We start from the raw sequence: 22918 nt of genomic DNA, 5'->3' as shown, positions 1-22918 counted from the left end.
GCTCTTCTCTTTTCCTGCCCCGTTCCACGCTGTCTTGTCATCGCTATTTTCACCGCTTTTATGTCCTCCAATATTTCGATCTCTACCATAAAGTGCGGGTAGTCGGTATATATTAAGTGGATACATACAATATCTTTCTTTCATATCCTGGCTTGCTTCACTCGGTAATAGATCTTCCATATCCGACCACTTTCTATTAAATGCCAGGGTCTTATTGCTTTTTATGGCTCAGTAGTATTCCATAGAGTGTATGCGCCACACTTTTTCAATCCATTCATCAGTTTGTAGATATTTGGATTGGTTCCATTTCTTAGTAATCGTAAATAATGCTGCAATAAACATCGATGTGCAAGCACTTTTCCGACTGAATGGTCTCCTGTCTTTAGGTAGATACACAGAAGTGGGATTGCTGGAACAAGCAGTAGTTCTATTTGTAGATCTTTGTGGAACCTCCATATTGTTCTCCACAGTGGCTGAACCAGTTTACATTCCCACCAACAGCATAGGAGAGTTCCCTTTTCACCACATCCCCACCAACACTTTTACCACTTTTTATATTTTTAATCTTTGCCATTCTGACAGGGGTTAGGTGAAATCTCATTGTAGTTTTAATCTGTATCTCCCTTATGATGAGGGATGTTGAGCATTTCCTCATATGCTTTTTAGCTGTTTGTATATCTTCCTTAGAGATATTTTTGTTCAGCTCACTTTCCCATCTTTTAATTGAGTTAATCTTTTTTTTTTTTTTTCACGTATGGCACTTGAGTTCCCTGTGTATTCTGGTTATCAGTCCCTTGTCTGAGGCATATTTTACAAAAATATTCCCCCACTCTGAGAGTTGTTGATTCACACGTGTTACTGTGTCCTTTGCTGTGTAGAAACTTCTTAGTCTGATTTAGTCCCACTTGTCTACTTTAGGGATTATGACAATAAAAATAATCTGAAAAAAACATTAAAAAGGTATTTGATGATGATGATGATGTGTATAGTAATGTCTTTGTCTTGACTGATATGCATGGTATTCCTTCTAGAAAAAGAAATGTAATATACTGTAAAGATAAATGTGATTCAATGTAATATACACAAGATTTGATAATAACAAATAAAATTATATAAAAAATAAAAGCTCCATACTGTTTTCTATAGTAACTGTATTAATTTATATTCCCACCAACATTGTAAGGCATTCCCCTTTCTTCATATCGTCACCAGTATTGGTAGGTTTTTGTCTTCTTGATAATAATAGCCCTCCTATGGTATGAGATGACATCTCATTGTGGTTTCAATTTGTATTTCTCTGATGATTAGTGATACTGAGCAATTTTTATATCATTCTTGGCCATTCATATGTCTTCTTTTGCAAAGTGTCTTTCCCACCAACATTGTAAGGCATCCCCCTTTCTTCATATCCTCGCCAGCATTGGTAGGTTTTTGTCTTCTTGATAATAATAGCCCTCCTATGGTATGAGATGACATCTCATTGTGGTTTCAATTTGTATTTCTCTGATGATTAGTGATACTGAGCAATTTTTATATCATTCTTGGCCATTCATATGTCTTGCTTTGCAAAGTGTCTTTTCAGGTCAGTTGCCTATTTTTCAGTTAGATTCCTTTTTTCTCTTTTTCCCACTGAGTTGCTTGGGTTCTCTATTCTGGATATTAATCTCTTGTCAAATGAATAATTTACAAATATTTTCTCCCATTCTGTAAGTTGTCTTTTCACTATGTTGATTATTCTCTTTGCTATAAAGAATCTTTTCAGTTCAACATAATCCCATTTGTTTATTTTGCTTTCCTTGCCAGTGCTTTTGGGGTCTTAATCAAAATATCTTTGCCTAGACCAATAGCCTGAGCTGTTTCCCTATGTTCTCTTCAAGTGCTTTCATATTTGGGGGCTTACATGTAAGTTTTCAATCTATTTTGAGTTGATATTTTTGTATATGGTGAGAGGTAGATGTCTAGTTTCATTTTTCTGTAAATAAATGCCCAGTTTTCCCAGCACCATTTATTGAAGAAACTGTTCTTTTCTCAGTGAATATTCTTGGAGTCTTTGTCAAAAATCAGTTGGTTGTACATGTGGATTTATTTCTAGGTTCTCTATTCTTTTCCATTGGTTTATGTGTCTATTTTTATTCTGAATGTACTTTTTTAACATGTCTTTTTTCTCTATATAGTCAGACTACTCTCTAAAATCAAGAACAGACTTTTTTTAGAAACCCCAGCCTCCAAAACAATTCCTGACATGTACTAAATAATCAATACATGATTGAGGAATAAGTTAATAAATAAATAGCAAGCCCTCAATAAACTTACTTTGGCACTAATAAATGACTCCCTGTTGCTCATCTTTGGCGGGAAATCATTACTAAATTCTTCACCTTTCTCTTGTGACAGTCTCATGAAGTCTCTGCCTTCTCTACCCCACCCCACCCCCCATTCCTCACCTGTACTTCACCTTCAACTCATACATAGGACTCCTTTCTATTCTCTTTCTCTATCACTCTTTTCTTTCTACAGAATCTAAATTTTTCAGCCTCAAGGGTGGAAGGGAGGTTGGCTTGGGCTCAAGTATAAAATTCAGTATACCCAAATCAGAAATCAAGCTAATAGATGAAAATCTCTGCGTAATGTTCTTTTCACCTGGTTTCCCCATCACATGCACCTGATTCTTATTTGTAAGACCCAATTCATTCAATATTTCACTAAATAAAAATCCAGATGGGGGGGTGTTTCTGAGCAACTCCTTTTATTTTCTCTCCCTCCATCTCTACTCCATTTGCTTGGTTAACTGATCCTAAAATGGATTTAATTACTTATTTAATAGCCTACATAATATTTCTTCACAAAGAGAGAAAATAAGGTGATTAAAAGTGTTAAGAATGTAAAAATCTTAGCAGGAAAACAGAACTTTGCCTCATGGGTGGTATTAGTGGCTCCTGAGGCGTGTGAAGGAAAAATGGGTTTCTAGAGTTTTCTCACTCATTTCTAGAAACACCTGCAGGCCCTTGGGGGAGATCATTTTTAATGTGCTTCATCAAAAGTTGTTTTCAGTCTAATTTTAAAAATCCCTTTGTTTTAATTTACCAGTGTTCAAGCAGAGTCTAATAGTATTAGTAGTAGAAATAAGAAGCAATTCCATATTTGATCTTAATTCCCTAGAGATTTAAAAAATTAAGTCAGGATTAGATAAACTTTGGTTCTTATTTTATATATATATAGTCACAAGAAACAAGTCAGCCACTTTAAGATAGTTTTAAACCAAAAATTAAATGTGAAAATAATTTTATAATTCTAAGCATTTTACACAGTTACTTTTCTAAGCAAAATTTTAGGATTTTGTATTATACTTAAAAACTCCTGTGAAACTAATTTCACATTCTTTTTACTTATATGAGCTTTTTTTTAAATTTGATGCCAGTTCCTATTTGGCAGAATGTATGTATCATTCCTAATCAGTTCTTCACATTCAAACATTGTTTGAATTATAATAAGATGGTTAGATTTGGCAAATAAAAATGCAGACTGCCCAGTTAAATTCGAATTTCAGAAAAGCAACAAATAATGTTTCAGTATTAGTCCTTGAAATATCTGGGACTTAAAAATTATCCAGATGTAGGCTAGCAGGTGGTGTGGTGGTTAAGGTGTTGGACTTCCCACATGGCTGACTGCAGTTTGAGTCCCAGACCTGGCAACCTGAAAATCACGCCAGACACATGTGCATGCATGCCCAAAATCCCATGAAGAGAATGGAGGAGAAGGGATTGTGACATGGCTACCTCCCTGGAGGGGTGATTTCTCACTTTCCCTCTCTTTGTCTCTCTCCTGTAAGTGCATGCACTGTATGGCAAAACAAAAAATACATATTTATATATTTATATAGTTGTTTAAAACAATAAAAATTTATTTTCTTACAGTTTAAGGCCAAAAGGCAGAAATAAAAGTGTCAGCAGGGCTCTACTGTCTCTGAAGACTCTAGGGGGAATGCTTCCTCCCTTCTCTTACCTCCTGGAGGTTCAGGCATTCTTGGGAAGTGTCCACATAACCCTAAGTCTGCCTCTGTCTTTACATAGTGTCTTCTGGGTCTCTAATATCCTTCTGCCTTTACGAGGACGTTTGTCATTGGATTTAGACCCCTCACAGTTAATCTAGGATGATGTCATCTCAAGATCCCTTAATTATTGGGTTGTGGGGAAAGTCATGACACATTTTTGACTAGAAAAACATAGAAAAATAGGTCATGATTTTCCCAATGCCCTAATACAGTTGCAAACACCCTTTTTTCTCAAATAAGGTAACATTCACAAGGTCTGGGTAATAGAACACAAACATTACTTTTGAGGGGGATACCATTTAACCCAATACAAAAGAGAATGGCCTAACTTCAATAATCAGCTGATGCTGTAAAGTGATAGCTTAGATGAAATGATGGACCTCAGTATGTGAGGTCAGGAATAGAGCTAATGGAGGCAGTTCTGCAGAAGGTTCTTGTACCTGGTCTTCCCACTACGGGCACAGATTCTCATTTATAGGACATATTTACAAGGTTCCTTCAAAAAGTTCATGGAAAAAGGCATTAAGGTATGAGTTTATCTTAATATAAAATAATTTTCAAATCCATGTGTAGGTTTTCCATAATGTATCTTTTCTTTTTTTTTTCTTTATTATTAGGAGAGAGATTTTTGCTAGAAGGCATGTGTGCTCACCAGAAACAGAGAGAGAGAAAGCAAGAAATCACCCCCCCAGGGGGGCATGGCCATGCTGTAATCCCTTCTCCACTGGGATTCTAGGCACACATATACATGTGCCTAATATGAGTTTTAAGCCTCCGGGTCTGACACTCAAACCACAGTTGGCCCTGTGGGAGTCCAACACCTTAGCCACTATGCCATCTGCTGGCCCCTTCTATGAACTTTTGAACACTCTTTTTGAAGTCCATCCAACTCATTAGGCCTCCCATTCAGTAAAATATGATTGAGCTCCTTCCTCCCCCACCCCCATCAGTCTGAGAAACAGGGAAAGACAAAGAGAATGCCCTCCTAAGGATTATTTTCTAATGAAAGAAGACAATCAAATGATCAATAAGAAAATAAGAATACTGTATAATTTAAGAAGTTCTGTGTAGGAAATACACAGGTAATGCAATAAAGACTGAGAACAAGACATGCTTTAGGAAGGACAGTCAGGAGAGATTGTCAGACTAGATGACATTTGTGCTGAGGACCAAGAAGAGGGAGCCAGCCATGCAGAGAGCAGGAAAGAGCTCTCCAGGAATAGCAGGTGGAGGGGCCTGAGGTGGGGCAGGGGTCAATGCCTTCTATAAAAAGTTAGGAGCCAGAGTGACCAGAACACAATGACTGGGTGAAAGGTGGTGCCAGGCTGGGACCAAACAGACTAGAATCAGGGCATTTCAAGGCCTTATAGCTCAGGGTGCAGAATTGGGGTATTATTCTATGGAGTCAGGAAAATACCAAGAAATTTGAAAGGTAGAATGATGGTGTGATTTATATTTTTTTTAAGTGAGTGGCTACTAAGTGAGGATGACTAGTGGGCAAGAGGGGACACTTTAGGGAGTGACTATAGTAGGCCAGGCATGGGGTGATGATGATTTAGACCAGAGTGCTGTTGGGAACATGGAGCATGCAGGAAATCATATAGGAAGCGGAACTGTCTAAACTCACTTGTAGATTACACACTGATGGTGGGTGAGGGAAGATGAAAGGAAGACACCAACTCCAGGCATGTGTCTTCTCAGCTAGAAACTACATTGCCCAGGCTGTCTTGCAATTCAGTGTGATCATGCAAATTCTGGACAAGCAGATGTGAATGGAAGAAATATGAGCAACCTCTGGGTCTCATCCATAAAAAAGAAAGAGGTTGGCTTTCATTTCCTCCCTCACTCCTTCCCATGGCTGAAGCGTGGGACACCTGAGGAACTTGACTTCAAGCCAGAGAAAAAAGTCACCCATGGATGATGGCAAAACTGTCCCACCTCCTATGGTCTCACAGAGCAGGGCGTGTGTCCTGCCCTGGGCTGCCCACTTACAGGTGGCAGGAGAGAGAAATTAAGTTCTATCTCATTTAAACCCACACATCCAGGAGCTTTCATTGCAGCAGCTGAGTTTATATCCTAATACCTTCAAAAATGGCCACAAGAATCCCAGACTCTTTTTCTCTAACCGGAATGTGCAGATGTTCTCACTCCTGTGAATTCTGCTGTCTGTGACAAACAGGCCAGAGCCTCGGGGACCATTTGTAGTCATGTTGAGGGAGAGTTTCTTCCTCCACAGAGTACGCAGCAGAAAGGATTCTTTCTGCACAGCACCATGGCAGCACTGGGCAATGTGTGAACTATCACCTCAGGTGCAGGAAATGCTTGGTGTTAACTATTCAAATATTTTATATCAAATACTGTGCTGATTACACAATGGCTTAATGCTCAAGTTAAGATTTGTAAATTCAGCCTAGATAATTGATACCTGTCTAGGAATTCTATTGGGTTGGTGGGAAAGTCATGAAACATTTTTGCATAGAAAAATATGTCATGACTTTCCCAGGAAACTTACATTAAGAGTCTGAATTTCAGAATTTACAGCAGCAATTATAACACAGAAATTAACATTTAATGCAAAAATAATTGTATAAATTGTATAACATGTATTTATTTTTTCTTTATTCTTGACTTACACTCTAACAATCCTTTTGGTTAACTTTAGCTGTATTCAGAATACATAGAATTTATAGTTACTTTTCTATATATAGCATCTTATTTTATTAAAAGGAAGTTAGAGATACATATAAACGAACTCTACTATTGTTCTTAGGTGTCAGCAATAAGAATGATAAGATTTATTCCTTGGAAAACTGCAATATTTAAGGGCATCAAGGTGCATTTTAAGTCTGTATTTTGGTTCACATTTGGTTAAGCAATATATAATGTTCTATTCTATATTAATTATTAAATACAATATATTTGTAAACATAGTTCAGATGTTTTATTTAATTATGCTATTTTCCAACTAAAAATAAGCCCTTAAATATCTTGTTCCAATAGAACATTCTTCCAAGAACAGTATGTATCTTTACTAATTAATATTTGTAAAATATTACCTAATATTTAAACTTTATATTTGAAAAGAACCTTCAAACATTTCAATCTTTACAATAACTCTAAAATGTATTATTATTATTACTAATCTTTGATAAGCTAACACATTTATGAGGTAATATAAATTGCCCATGTTTATTCATCTAATACCAAGATCTTTTTTTTATCATCAACAGATACTATTTTATTTTTGTGTTTATTAAATGTTTTGTTTGTCTTGGCATGTTTTTTAAGCCACTTTGGCAGTATACCGTGTTAGATCTAGCTGCCTTAAGCGCCTAGCTTTGGTACCATCCTTCTATGATTTTTTAAAACAAATGAAAAATTGGTATAATCATTACTACTACTAAAGGAGAGATTCGCTTTTAATGAATTAACCTCACATTTATAAGCAGAAAAAATGAGTTTCATTAAAAAGGGAAGAAAATCTTGGCATGACACAGAAGAGAAAAAAGTCACAAACATCTTCTTAGGAAAAACAAATGGCAAAAATTTTGTTATTTTAGTGTCAATGATTCCATAATTCCATGATCGTTCTGAAGCTATTGTTCTCTCCTGGTCACATCTCCCTGATTGATCTAACAGCATATTTACATATAGTCATTCTTTTAAATTTTTGTGAAAATCCCAGTGCATTTAGTTAAATAAGAATGAGACTTGGTTTCCAATTATAGGTTCAGTGTTACATGTTGTTAGAAAGTGCAAATACTATTCCGTTAACAACTTATACAGCTTTTATAACAAAATAAATAACTACTTCAAGAATGCCTTCTTTTTTTTTTTTTTTTTGGGAGAGGTTTTCACAATAGGGCGTGTGCGCTCGCCAGACAGACAGAGAGAAACATAGAGACAGAAAGCGAGAAATCACCCTCCAGGGGGGATGGCCACGCCGCAGTCCCTTCTCCTCCATTCTCCTCTCGGGATCTTGGGCACGCATGCACACGTGCCTGGCGTGAGTTTTAAGCCACCGGGTCTGGGACACGAACCACGGTCGACTACGTGGGAGTCCAACGACATAGCCATTACGCTAACTGGTGGTTCCCTCAAGAATGCCTTCTTAAAATATGAGTAGAACTAGGTTAGCCATGTGTACACAATGCAAGGAGAATGCACAAAGTTTGAATGGTAATTTTTTTGTATTTGTTTTTAAATTACTAGAAAAGAAATTAGAAAGTAGAGAAAAACTTTGATTCCAGGTAACCTAGCTTGTCGCTATTATCTTATGTATACATAGGATTTGTTTTCCTTTTAAAAAAAAATTAAATCTGATTCCAAGGTTAATGCTCTTTTACTCGGCACTGACTTGGTATCTGTAAAGACCCAGCACTTGAAACCCAACAAAGCGAGGAAATGTTGCACTAACACCATTTGCACTAAACAATACTTGTTTCAGGAAGGGAAGCAACCTTTCAGTAACAGAGTTAATCTTTCAAAGAGACTGCAGAATATGAATTCTGCGGAATTACAAACTGAAGCTAGGACAAGTTGAGTACCTTTACCCGTGAAATTTTTCCAAGGCATAATTAGAGATGATTGATTACCAGCCGAGCATCCGTGCTCAATAACAGAGAGGGTTTGTCCCGACTAAGGAAAATATCCCCAGAAAATGCCAAGCTTAGAAACAGCCCCAGTTAGTGTGTGATCATCTAAACTGTGACAAAAAGACATGGACAAGAGGTCATAAGGCTCCTAAGCAAACAGCTATGGCTTTTCCTGAAAAACAAGAAATGACACGTTAAGGGAAAGACCGACCTACACAGATATTCGGAAAAGTCATGACACATTCTTTGCATAGAAAAAAAAAATTACAAAACGACTTTTCCGAAACACAACAGATTCAAGAGTTGCTAAAATCCCTAGAAATACAGTTCTAATTTTTCTCTCAGGTATGGACTTAGCGCAACCATCAGAATGAGAAAAGGCTCATTCCTATGATGTTCTAGAAATGGGAACGATTAGGTGAGATAACCTGATAGCAGGAAATGCATGTCCCTTAGACTCACAGACGCCCAAATTAGTTGCGGAAGTACGGCAAAGAATATTTATGAATGTTACAGCAAAATGAAACCATTTTACTCGACCCATTCTGTTTCGGGGGATGTGGCTAGAAATAGCTGAATCTTTGTGTATGAATAATTTATGAGAGCCCCAGTTCTCTCTGAATAACATAATTTAAACTGAAGCCATTACAGCATAAAAGGAAAAAGAAGAACTCACTTCAAATTCTCCTAATTTCAACATAAATTATCACATAGTTTTGATTTAAGATTATCTGATAACCATTTCGGTTCATTGCACCAGTCTCAGCTAACTCCCTGCTTATCCAGTCAAAGTGCTACAGAGAAGTTAGAGCTCCCAGTAGCTCAATTTGAACAGATTCAACCAAGCCCAGACCTGGTGGAGGTCAATTTTTTTAAATAAATTTTATCATACATTGGTACATTTCATTTCTAAAACACATTCTGTTTCTAGATCAAAAAAGAAGACAATACAAACAAGAATTGAAGCTGATAAACCATGCAAAAAAAAAAAAATCAGCTCCAATATTTAAAATTATTGTTTCAAAAAGTACCTCTTTTATGTATCTGACATTCTTATTTAAAAGCTTATGTTTGGGGCCAGCAGATGGCATGGTGGTTGGGACATTGGATCCCACACGGCCAGGTCCACAGTTCAAGTCCCAGACCCAGCGGCCAGAAAAACAAGCTGAGTACATGTGTGTGCATGGCTAAAATCCTGACGGGAAAATGGAGAAGGGACTACGGCATGGTCACCTTCCCCAGGGAAATACTCAATTTCCTCTCTCTCTCTGTCTCTCTCCTACAAGTACACGTGTCCTTTGGCAAAATCTAGGGGAAAAAAGCTTATATTCTAGGGCTGGCCTCATAGCCTAGTGGTTAAGGGAGCTGGCTCCCACACGACTGACTGTGGTTTGAACCCCAGTCCAAGAATCGTGACAGGGCAGAGAAGTAAAGGAGAAGGGATTGCAGCATGAACACACTCCATTAAGGGGGTGTTTCTCCCTCTCTATCTCTCTCTCTCATTTCTCTCTGTCTTTCTATCTCCATCTCTCTCTGGTGAGTGCACACACCCTCCAGCAATTTTTTTTAAAGCTTATGCTCTAGCTAGTATACTAAGAGTCACATAAATATAACATTATCATTGATTTTTAAGTTTCTCTAACAGGGCTATGTCTAAGAGATAAATAGAATTAAAAAGGTTAAAGTAGCATTTCTACCCTGTAAATAAGAAAGAAAATTGCATCAGAAATAACTAGTAATCAGTCAACGGGTTAGCACTTCACTTCTCTTCCTGGATGCATTTAAAGATCTCATTTTTTGTTTTTAATTTATTTATTACTTTCTTCCACAAAAGAGAGAAAGACAGAGAGGCAGCACCTCTACCAGGGTCTTCATGCCACAATCTATTCCCAGTCTCAGCTGGCCTACGTCAGGGTCACATCAGGGAGGTCCCAGGATATCAACCCAGGATCTTTCCTTTGTGAGTCCAGTTTTAAAATACTTATTTATTTTATTTAATGTATTATGTTTTAATTTGATGAGAGAAAGAGGGAGAGATCAAGTGGCAAAGTCCAAGACTTGAACTGTGGTTGGCCATGTGGGAGTCCAGCACCTCAATCACCACGCCACCTGCTGGCCCCCTGTGAGTCCAGTTTTAATACCACTGTGCCACCACCTGGTCCCAAAGATCACATCCTTAACAGCACCCACCTAACATGGGGTTAAGCATGGTTTTTAATCAATGCTATCACTCGCCTTTGAACATATGTATATTATCATCTTTAAAATACTGCATAAAAATGATGTTTTATTTATTTACATATTTTTTAATTTGCTATAGGGCATGTATGCTCACCAGAGAGACAAAGAAAGTAAGAAAGCAAGCGGCCAGGTCTGGGACTTGAACCGCTGTCAGCCCTGTGGGAGTCCAGCACCTTAACCACCATGCTACACCTACATGAACTATATATTTACCTGCCTAGATTGTTTAATTTCCTGGAGATCTAGATTACTTATTCTTCTCTTTATCCCCAGTACCTTGCAAATGGTACACTCAAAATCATCATGAATTGAAAGCTAGTCCTGCATTTGCAGGAAGGTAGGAAGGTGGGGAAGGAAGTGAGCATGGGAGTGAAGTTTCTGGAGGAGGTGGGGGACCACTGTATGTGAGTCGTTTCTGTTTGTGGCAGGCTATCCCTGTTCTTACTTCCTTACTATGTGCCCCTCACATATTAAGGTTATTGGTGTTGGATTTCTTAAACCTAACCACCATTCATCTCTCGGAACTTTTAAGTTCTGTTTCTAAATGCTTCATTCTCTCTGTCAAACTGGGAGCGCAGGGGCCAGAAGGTGGCGCACTGGTAAAACGCTGACCGACACATGAAGGTTCCAGTTTTGTGTCCAGAGACCTCCCTAAGTACTCCAGGCACACATGTGCCCATGACTTCCGGCTTCCTGAGGCTAGAGGCAGATTGTGGAGTAAAGACCCTTTTGGGGGGCGCCTGAATCTCTGTCTGTCTCTCTTATGAAAAATAGATAAGTAAATAAACTTTTTTTTTAATTTTTGCTATAGGCATGTGCACTTGCTAGAGACAGAGACAGAAAGAGAAAGTGAAAAAGCATGCTGAAATGGGATGGTCATGCTGCAGTCCCTTCTCCATTCTCCTCTCAGCGTTTTGGGTATGAATGCACATACACCTAGAGTGTTCTTTTTCAAGCTGCCAGGTCCAGGACTCTAAGTGCAGACTCGAACTGCAGAGTCAACCATGTGGGATCCAGCCATCTTAACCTCCATGCCATCTGCTGCTCCAACAGATAAATAGCCTTTTAAAGGGATAAAAGAGACTGGAAATGCTACCAGGCTCCGACCCAATCCCAGCCCATCTGACCTGGCCACTTCCCTGTACACGTGACATGTCCATGTTCATTAACAATAAAGCACATGTAACTGATAGCCAGGTCACTTGAGCAGGGATTCTCCTCGAAAGTCCCAAATAACTACAAACACTGGCTCCTTTAACCCTCCATAACAACTTGATTTTCTTGATTCTGTTGTAGCAATGAGCAAACCCAATAAAATAGTAAATAAACGCGGAGGGGAAAGGAGGCCTTAAAGCCAGGCTTCTTGTCTAGACCTTTGCTCCAAACCCACACTCAGCTCTCTCAATTTGGGCCTGTCCACTTTCTCAGCATAGGTAAGAACGCATGGAGAGGCCCTTAGCGTGGAGCGGAACAAAGCCTGGGACAGGCCTCTGCCCCTCTGGGATTAGACAGGCTCTTCAGTGACAGGTTCTGGAAATTAAAACCTCAGCCTATTGTGGCCCCAAGAATGCAATCTGGCCAGCCCGCGCTGCCTCTCCGAGGGCCTGACTTTCGGCTTTCTACTTCCACACCTTCTAATGGTGGAATTTCCTTTCATTTTCATCCTCCTTGGGGCCAAACTCTGAGGAAACGAACACACACGATTTCTAGGATTTGAAAACTGAGTTCCCCAGCGAGAAGGTACTTTCGGAATAAACCAATCCGCCCACTGCAGTCTTCCTGGCCTGAAATAGATAGGGCTGGACCCTGGCAGGCAATTAATTGACCCAGACTCCTTTTGCATTTTCTCTTTTAAGTGAAGACAAGACAAAAATCCTCTGGCAAGTGCAGGCTGGATATCAATTTCCCACCAGCTCAGCACATCCAAGTTAATGTACCTACTTTTTAGCATCTAGCACAATGTTAACATATTACTTACATCACAAGATAACTTCTTTCTAAAACTTCACTGAAAACCTCCTTTTCTTAAAGCAAAAGCATTGATTGCTGCTTAAGTAAGATTTATAAGATACGGCTCTTTCTTTCTTTCTTTCTTTCTTTCTTTCTTTTTTGTTAAAACATTAAGCCTCTGTCAAAAATGTATTTTCTTATTTTAGGGTACAGGACTGACGTAAAGATCATACTTACAAGTAAAGAAAATTTACAAGAAAAAAACTTGACAAAAGTTTTTCAAAGTATTGTAACATTCAAACTCGACTTAAAACATAACAAAAGAAACAGGATTAAACAAGATTACAAACAAAAATATTTATGGATTTCCAAACATAAGTAAAATAGTGTTTTGGCAGTAGGGCTCATGCTGACGGTTAGCAGGAAGTAACGGAGCGTCACCTACTTGGGAAAAAATCTTTAACATACAAAGAACAAGCCCGAATTACGGACTGCAGCAATTTAATCATGACTGCCATGTCTCTAACTTCCAGAATAAAGCCTTGATTAAACCATTCATACCCTATATGATTCATACGTTTCCTTCAGAGATTGAGGAACTATGTACAACTAATGAATTTATTCTCACCATAGGGATAACACATTGCACCTCTCTGCCAATGTTACTTGAAAACCTTCCGTGTCAACACAATCTGACAGCAGACAGAAACAATTAAATAAATATACAATGATCTTTCATTACAGCCCTTGAAAGACTCATGTTGATTCATGTCGTTAATCTTAGGATCGCAGTGCACAGAATACAAATATGAACAGTTGGGGCAACGTTTAAAGTAATGTTGGATTTTTTATTTATAATCCCATTGTACCCAATAAGTTCACTGCATAGGCCCCATCGTGCATTAATCACTGAGTGGCGGGAGTTAATGAAAACTTTTCCTGTTAGAACATCCATTGCCAGCAATGAACACTCCAAAACCGCCAAGGAAGTCATTGTTACTGCACAATACACGAGGACCTGGAACCTCTCCAAAGGATTAAAAGAATAAAAATTTAAAAATGGAATTATATTTGACATGTCCTGACACCTGCATTAATACTGCATGACTAATAAAAGCATGGCAGTTGCCTGGACTGAACCAGCGATCAGCATGAGCCCAGAATGCACACGAGTAAAAATGGGGTAAAAGTAAAAATTGCCTATAGGTCACTTCCAGTCAAAGGTTAAAGTTCAAAAACTGAATGATCAAAGTGCTCCTTTTCTCAGTAGGACTATCTGCAAGGAGGATTACAGTGGCATCAACAAGCACCATCCTGGTACCACCATTTTGCCTTCTTTGGATTCTTGTTACATGTTCGCACATAAAAGGAATTATCTGGTGGTCATCTCTTTTCTTTGCAGCTGGAGAGCAAGCTAAGTATGCTCAGACACACTGGCCGCACTGAGAGCGCCGGGGGCCAGTCTTCATCGGAATGGATAAACAGATATGACTGTTGCTATAAACGTGAGGGTGAACAGGAATATTTTCACCAGTAAACATGACCTGAGGAGAGTAAAAGGATATTGACTACCAAATGCAAACAGAAGTTGAAATTTTCCCCCTTCATGTAAAGTACCTGGTGCACCTTCCATGTCTACGATCCACTGTGTCACTGAATTTTGAACACTTTTTTCATTAAAAGTCATCCCAGGAGGTGGATCATTTTGCAAAGCCAACAGTTCTTTATGAATTCGTTTCTGCACTGGTGCCATGACGGAACCATCCCCCAAGGCAAGCAAGGCCAGAAATACAGGGGGGCGGAGCTGCCATTGAGATGTCACTTTTTCAAGTTGACACCCTAATGTCTCAGAGAAATGGTAGCTGCCAAGAAGGCATAGTAGGGTCCTGAGGCAAAACCACTATGTGTGGGGCTTCTTTTCTAGTCCCTTGAGCACACAGGCCCTTCCTCACCTCTGCCTTCCTCCGTAAGCGAGTCTGAACATTGCCATGTTCAAGAGAAGTGGCCAAGCTGTGTTAGCTGTCTGCTAACTGCTGTGAAGCCACGTGTCTGCGTTCACCCGCACACGTCTGTCTCGCTCCTGTGTACCAGGCACTGCTGGGTCTGGGGATGTGATGAAGGAGAGGAAGAGCTGCTCATGGCTCCTGAGAAGCTTTACTCCAGAAGGGTACTCAATCCCTTCATGGAGCTGAATATCTATGAAGAACCTGACTTAGGGAACATGGCATTAATGATGGGGCCACGTCTGCAGATCAGCTGATGTGTGAATGACAAGGTGAGCTAGCAATGACAAGGCTGGGAGTGGAGCTTTGTGGGCAGAAGGATGGCACATGGAGAGACCCTGGACTCTGCTGTGGATGAGCAGAAGGAAGGCCATGGGGTTGAAGGTTAGTGAGAAAGGTAGAATGGGATGAGGTGGAAGAAGAACCAGAAATCAGAATGGGAGAGTTGTTAGAGCCATGATAAAAAGGCTCTAAACTCTTATTCTAATGGTAGAGAGAAGGCACTTTAAAATGATTTCTGATTTTTGTATGTAACACTTCAACTGCTGTGTGGAGATTAGATGTAGGAAGGCAAGAATGAAAGCAGAGACCACTTAGAGGCTACTGCAAATGCCCACATGAGAGATGGCGGCAATTTGTCCAAGTGGGAAAGGGAAAATAAAAAGCCATAGAGTAAGCCAGCCCTGTAGTGCTGTGGCAATGAGCTTCTCAAGAGCCAGATCCCACATGATGAGCAGGGGTTGGAGAGTGGGCCTGATTCGCGTGAAAAAACGCTAGGCATGTGTGCAGGTGCCCAAGATCCAATGGGCAGAGGAAAGGACTGCAGCACGACAGACCCTGTGAAGGCAGCTCCTCTCTCTCCTTCTCTCACCTCTCTCACTCTCACTCTTGTGCACACACACGCACACACGCACACACACACAATATCACAAATAAATTTTGAAAATGTAGATAGATTTGAGAACTGAGGGAGAGAGCTATCCAAGTCTATTGACAAATTATATGCAGAAACTGAAGGAACAAGAAGAACCAAGCCACCATTTCCATGAGATGAGTAGGACATGTATGTGACTAAAAATAGGTTAGTTTGAAAAATTAGGAGGCCTATCGTGGACATTTTGAACAAGAGGTTCTGGTTAGACATTCAAGTGGAAAAGTCAAGGAAGCACATAGGTGTGGATCTCCGAATGGAGCTGAGGAATCCCTGCAAAGGGAAGACGGGGCACTGCTTCCCCGTGGAAGATAGCCGGGGCAACTCGTGTGTCCATTTATTCAAACGGCATTTAATATTGACCCTGTGACAGACGCTGCTCAAGGAGATAGAATATAGATTCCTAAGGGGCCACCAGGTGGTGTGGTGGTTAAGGGCGCTGGACTCCCACATGGCTGACCATGGTTTGAGTCCTAGACCTGGCAGCTTGCCTTCTCTCTCTCTCTCTCTCTCTCTCTCTCTCTCTCTCTCTCTCTCTCTCTCTGTCTCTGTCTGTCTGTCTCTGGGCAGAGTGAAATTAAAATAAATAAGTAAAGTTAAATAAAATAATTCTTTAAAAAAAAGAATATAGATTCCTAAGAAGAGTATCCCCTCTCATAAAAGTAACCATCTAATGGAAGGGTACAAACAACAAAAAACACGTAAGATGATGCTGGACAGGGATAAGTATCATGATAAAAAATAAATTTTGGTGGAAACACATGTGATAATGACTTTCTCAGTATATTTCTTTTATGTGAATACACCTTAAATTTTTCTGATATGTGAATATACCTTAAATTTAGAACACATATGCAGGGGCATGGGAAAGGAGGACTCATATTAGGGTAGTGAAAGAACTGGCAGCCTGTGCAGAATTACCCGGTGTGGGCTTTCAGGCGAAGCACGGACACTTCCAATTCAGAAAGGACTCAGAAATGCATTTGCAAGTAGAAGAGGCAGAAAGGAAAAAAAAGGCATTCTCCAAGAATCTAAATTCAGCCTAACAAGATTATCAAAACCCTTTTTCAAGTAAGACTTTATGGCCCTCCATCTCTTCAGCTCTTTTTATGCTTCCAGACAAAGAAACTAAAACAATAAAACATTTTTATCTGCTTTTATAACCTGATTCTATGTGAAAATACCCTGAGGGAATTTCCATTCTTTTTTGCCTTAAAATTCACTGGTATTGCTCCTCTCTGGTTTACTTCCCACTCTCCTTGATGTTCGGTTTTCTTCCCTGTGCCCAGTAGTATCAAGTTATCTCTATCCCTGAGAGACAGACAAAGGTCAGTGCTAAAATAGTTGAGTCTGTGAGTGAGAGAAGTCATAAAAGGTGTCCAATCCACCTTGGCAGCTGTTTCTCCAAAGTCAAAGAAGAAAGTGAGCGGAAAGCCAATAATACGGAAGCCGATACAAATCTGATCCTAACATTTCCATGGCAGGCTGACTATACAGCCGAGGACTGGAACAGTAGGACTCTGAAGTCACATGTTCATCATAAACTTAAAAATAGAAGCATACAGCACAGAAAACTTACCGTGCGATTCCAACTGGATTTGTAATCATAATGGTGTTATGTCAAATAAAAATTGTCATATCAAAAAAGGCAAATTGGCACCAGCAGATGGCGTAATGGTTATGTCAGGTCGATCATAGTTCAAGTCCCAGACCTGGCAGCTTAAAACTCACTCCAGGCACATGGGCATGCACACCCAAAATCCCAAGAAGAGAAGGGAGGAGAAAGGACTGTGGCATGGCCAGCCCTCAGGAGGTGGTTTTTTGCTTTCTGTCTGTCTCTGTCTCCAGCGAACATACCGCCATATAGCAAAAATTTCTCTTAAAAAAAAAAAAAGGCAAATTACTAATGATCCTCCTCCAAAGTTCAGTTCCAGACCACCTTGCATCTCAGCATCATGTATTCCCCACAATGGATTCAAAATCTCTCTGTCTACTAATCCCCTGTGAATCTCCTAGTAAAAGACCAGAAACAAACAAAACACACTGGTCTTTCTACCTAAAACATCAACAATGGTTTCACTCTCAGACCAAAGTCACTAAGACTGACCCTTCTGTTCAAAAATTAAAGTATATTGAAACAGCTCTTATTCCAATTCCCAGCACTGACGTTTCCCTTATAAAACTGTCATGTGACTCAGTCCCTCTTTGGCACAGGTTTCCCATAGCTAAATCCAAATTCGAGACATGAATTTCAAAAAAAAAAAAAAAATCAGAATCAGATTTCAATCATTACAGCGGAAACTGTTCTCGTACCTTGATTGGAATGGGATAATGATAGCAGCAAAGGCACTGAGCAGAGAGAAACTCAAGGTACCGCTAATGTCCCACCTCACTAAGATCGTGTATCTTCAAAAAATAAAATTTACACTTAAGGGTATCTGTTGGTATTTTCATTTTAAAGTTTCTGTTTACTCAGAAAGCCAGCAAGGGCCCACCCACAGTGGCACAGGTGGTGGGGTGCTGCTGTGAGATGCCAGTGCCACGTGGGATACCAGGTTTGGATCCCGGGTTGACCTGAACATGCCGAGTGCGCCTGTTTACACCCATGATCTGAGTGGCTGGGAGGCCTGTTAGGAGAGTCATGCTAGGGCTAGACATTGGAGAGCCAAAGACTAAAAACAAAGAAAAGTCAATATGATATATTCTCCACATAACACTTTGCAAATTTCTCCCATTTTCCTAATATTCCAAGACTCACCAGAAAATACACTTGCATTCTACTAAATATTTGCCTGTTGGGAAACATCTCTGTATTTCCCACTTTTCAGGCATAACTACTGAGATTGCAAGGTTCTTTTATTTACTTCTGGGCTTAAGTATACTGGCCTTAACATAACTGAAGCATGGCTCTTAGAATACATTGCATCAAGCAAATGTTGCTATAGGAATATGAAATAGAATGTATGTCTAATAAATACCAAGTAAAGAGAAGTGACAATAATCTTGAAGGACTATTCATCTGTCATGTCATAATATTAAAGTGCTCAAAAACCAAGATGTTCAATAATCAACCAACATTAACAAGTAAGATTAGAAAATCATCACATTTCTGCATTTACTTTCCTTTCATTGAAAAGGCGTGAAATTCTATAAAGTGAAGACAGGATTTTAAATTTACCCAGGATGATTTCAGATAGAATGATCTATTAATATCATTTCTGGATTGTTTTGTTTTTTTTTTTACCCTAGTTAATTTTACTTCAAATTATTTTACTTCAAAATTAAACCTCATTTGGGACCAGCAGTTAGCGTAATGGCTATGTCGCTGGACTCCCACATAGTTGACTGCAGTTCGAGTCCCGGACCCAGTGGCTTAAACTCACGCCGGGCGCGTGTGCATGTGTGCCCAAGATCCCAAGAGGAGAATGGAGGAGAAGGAACTGCAGCGTGGCCATCCCCCCTGGGAGGTGATTCCTCGCTTTCTGTCTCTCTGTCTCTCTCTGTCTGGAGAGCACACGCGCCCTGTAGCAAAAAACTCTCCAAAAAAAAAAAATAATTAAACCTCATTTTACCTGAAAAGGCTCATAAAACCAATGGCAATTAGAAAAAACTATTTGCTAGAATCCTACAGTTTGTCGCCAAGACTTAAAAAACAATAAACAATTTTGCCACACAGGTGTCTGAGGGAAAAGGACTCCAGAACACAGGACAAGTCAGTCTAAGACCTCCTTAAGAGAGAGTCTGAGTTAAAATCTCGGGGTGGGAAACAAACTGTCAGAAGCTTTTCAGGCACTACAGGTATCCTGCTGATGTTCACACAACCACTGCTTGTTTAGTCACATGGACAAGAAGAGGAAGCTCTGAGGCAACCAACCTAAGTCATATAAGAAAGTCTCGGGAACCAGCAGTTAGCGTAATGGCTATGTTGCTGGACTCCCATGTAGTCAACCGCGGTTCGCATCCCGGACCCGGTGGCTTAGAACTCACACCGGGCCGTGTGCTTGCATGCCCAAGATCCTGAGAGGAGAATGGAGGAGAAGGGATTGCGGCGTGACCATCCCCCCTGGGGGGTGATTTCTCGCTTTCTGTCTCTAATGTCTCTCTCTGTCTGTCTCGTGAGCACACGCACCCTATAGCGAAAATCTCTCAAAAAAAAAAAAATGAAAGTCTCATTATTTATCATCACACTCAATTTTATTCCCATCTCCAAAATTATAATATCTAGCATGATCAGCTGCTTTATTTGCCAGAGTTCGCACCAAATAACTTTTGACTGTTTCCAAAAAATCAAACACACCAATAAATGTTGAAAATCACTGTTATCGAGACCATGCAAGGATTTGCTAAAGGCTCTGGAGGTAATTTCCATGACGAAGTCTCTAGACAATTTTAAGTAAAGGCTGTACCATGAGAGCTCTTTTTGCAGCAAATACAATATTTTAATATAAAATTTCTGTTACATTTATTACAAATAGCTCTCATTTTATCAGAACTATCGTTTGTGTAATCTATTGGCCAAATTATAAGACGACACTGGGCAGGCAAGGACTTAAACACCAAGAGATACCGTTTATCAATTTTCATACTAATGGTTTACTTAGCTATTAATTCCTCCCTGTATATGTACAAGGGCACGTGTACATGTGCATACACACATACACACAAAAAAAAATCATTTACACGTTGATGACCAGGAGTCACCAGTAGCCTCGGCAGAAACAGTGGCATCCAGCAGGTGCTCACAGCCTCAATAACAGTTTAGGTGAATACCCTCTGTTACTGCTTTGGTGAGTAGTTCCTGTGATCAGTGTAGACCTTTGTGCCACCACAGGGACCCAGCCACATTGGCTTTCCACAAACTGAGGTACAGCAATGACAGGCAAAAACAGGCAACTGTAGTAGGTGTGGAAACTGTTTGTGATGAATGTGGTCCAGAGATGAGCTTCCTGTTATTCCACAAATACTTGCCCCACTGTACACTTGGGAGCCTCAGGGTGCCCTAAGTGAGTCAAGTCCTACCTCTATGGGGAAAGAAAAAGTAATCTCAAGTGAATGAATGAACCTGAGAGAGCTCCGAAAGTGAGGGTGGCTAATCATCTGAGCCCAAAAGAATCCATCATCAGTAGATGAAGATAGCAATTATCAGGCCTACTAATCTACTGGAAAAGAACACTGGCTCTCATAGGTGGAAATCAGTGTGAATGGTCTCAAGAGCGTAACGAAGTGAACTTCATGATTTAAAAGGAAATGTTCCCTTGTCTGCAAGGCAGCTTCCACTTCTCGAACAGAACCCATCTCCAAACCCCTGGCAAAATTGGGAACCCTGAAGTCGGGCTGTTTTCATTGGCCACAGCCCAGCTTCCTGAACCCCAGAGCTCCCTCTGTCCATAAGTTAGGCAGTCCTTTTATATTTTTTTCCTCTTTCTCTCCTTCTTCTTTCTCTTCCTAATCTCCTACACCTCCTTACCCCACAGGCAGCTTCCACCTCTCCAACTGAACCCAGTTCCATCTCCAATCCCCTGGTGAAACCGCAGTAGCACACGGTGTGCAACTTTTTCTTTATTCTCCTTTATACTCTTTTTGTTTCCCTCTTATATTGTCATTTCCTCCTCATCCTCCATCCTTCCAAAGGCACTAGACAAGATTAGAATCACACTTTTAAAATGCCCTAGTACTGTGAGGTTCCCTTGGATCCTCCTCTTACTGAAGCACCTGCAAAAGGAGGTGCTATTCTTCAGACATCTGAATAAATGACTCCTCCTGTGGAGAGTACATTGCCAAACACAGTAGAAGAGAGACTTCGGCATACAACTGACCAGGCAAAAGGGAAGCACACTTGTTCCAAGTCAAAGATACATTCTCCAAAAAGGTATCCAAAAGTGAATACATCTCCCAATGGCTAGAAGTAGAAAACAAGCCTCAGGTCTGAATAAACCAGGAAATATGTCTCCATCAAAAGGACACAACAACTCCTTTCCATCTCTTGAAAAAATAGAGGAAGCTACCAAAATGTCAGAGAAAGAATTTAGAACATTCATGATGACAAAACTCTATGAGCTGGAACAGAAAAGAGACATCAAACTACAAGAAATTAGGAAGTCCTTCCATGATATGAAAGAAGAAATGGACACTATAAAAAAGGATCAGAAGGAACTAATAGAGATGAAGTCTGTAATACAGAAAATTTAAAAAACTCAAAAAAATGAGGATAATATATGAAAAGTACTAGATTCTATTAAACGTCCAAACATTTGAATAATTGGTATCCCAGAAGGTGAAGAAACTTATAAGGGCATGGAAAATCTATTCCATGAAATCCTGGGAAAAAAACTTCACAAGTCTAGAGAAGCACTCACACATCCAGACCCAAGAAATACATAGGACCCCAAAGAGAATCAACCTAAGATCTTCCCCAAGACACATCTTAGCCAGACAGGCCAAGACACAGATCAAGACATGATACTAAAATTGGTAAGAGAGAAACAACAAGGGATCTACAAAGGTCATCCCATCAGGCTAACAGCAGACCTTTCAACAGACACAATGAAAGCAAGGAAAGAATGGGAAGACATATTGAAAATGTTAAGAACGAAACAATTTCAACCAAGATTATTATACCCAGCAAGATTATCCTTCATATGGGAAAAAAGATTAAAATCCTCTCAGACAAACAAACCCTGAAAGAATTTGCCAACACCAGACCAGCTCTTCAAGAAACTCTGAAGAGAGTGCTGCTCCAGGAAAACTAAAAAATTAACAGCTAGGGATAAGGGAATAAAAGATAACCAAGACAATGGCCAACTTAAAGGTAGAGTCAAGTCCAGAAATATCAATAATAACATTCAATATTAATGGATTAAATTCTCCAATCAAGAGACACAGATTGGCTGAATGGATAAGAAAACAGAAACCTTCTATCTGTTGCCTACAAGAAACATATGTCATAGATAAAGAAATACATAGACTAAAAGTGAAGGGCTGGAAAAAGATAGTTCATGCAAATAAGAACTCAAAAAGAGCTGGAGTCATGATACTAATTTATGACAAAATAGACTTTAAAATAAAAACTGTTTGGGGACCAGCAGTTAGAGTAATGGCTATGTCACTGGACTCCCACGTAGTCCACCGCGGTTCACGTCCCAGACCC

At 39.8% G+C, this 22918-nt stretch overlaps 1 long non-coding RNA gene and 1 pseudogene across 2 annotated transcripts in view; both read right to left on the bottom strand.

Moving 5' to 3' along the window:
* Positions 1 to 22918, bottom strand: part of LOC114007380 (uncharacterized) — a 78156-nt gene that overhangs the window by 38705 nt on the left and 16533 nt on the right. The window lies entirely within an intron of this gene.
* LOC102499001 (ubiquitin-conjugating enzyme E2 W pseudogene) lies at positions 14137 to 14590 on the bottom strand (annotated as a pseudogene).

The sequence above is a fragment of the Tupaia chinensis genome, unplaced genomic scaffold, assembly GCF_000334495.1.
Source record: "Tupaia chinensis unplaced genomic scaffold, TupChi_1.0 Scaffold000161_4, whole genome shotgun sequence".
Taxonomy (NCBI): Eukaryota; Metazoa; Chordata; class Mammalia; order Scandentia; family Tupaiidae; genus Tupaia; species Tupaia belangeri.
This window is presented reverse-complemented; position numbering and strand designations above follow the sequence as displayed.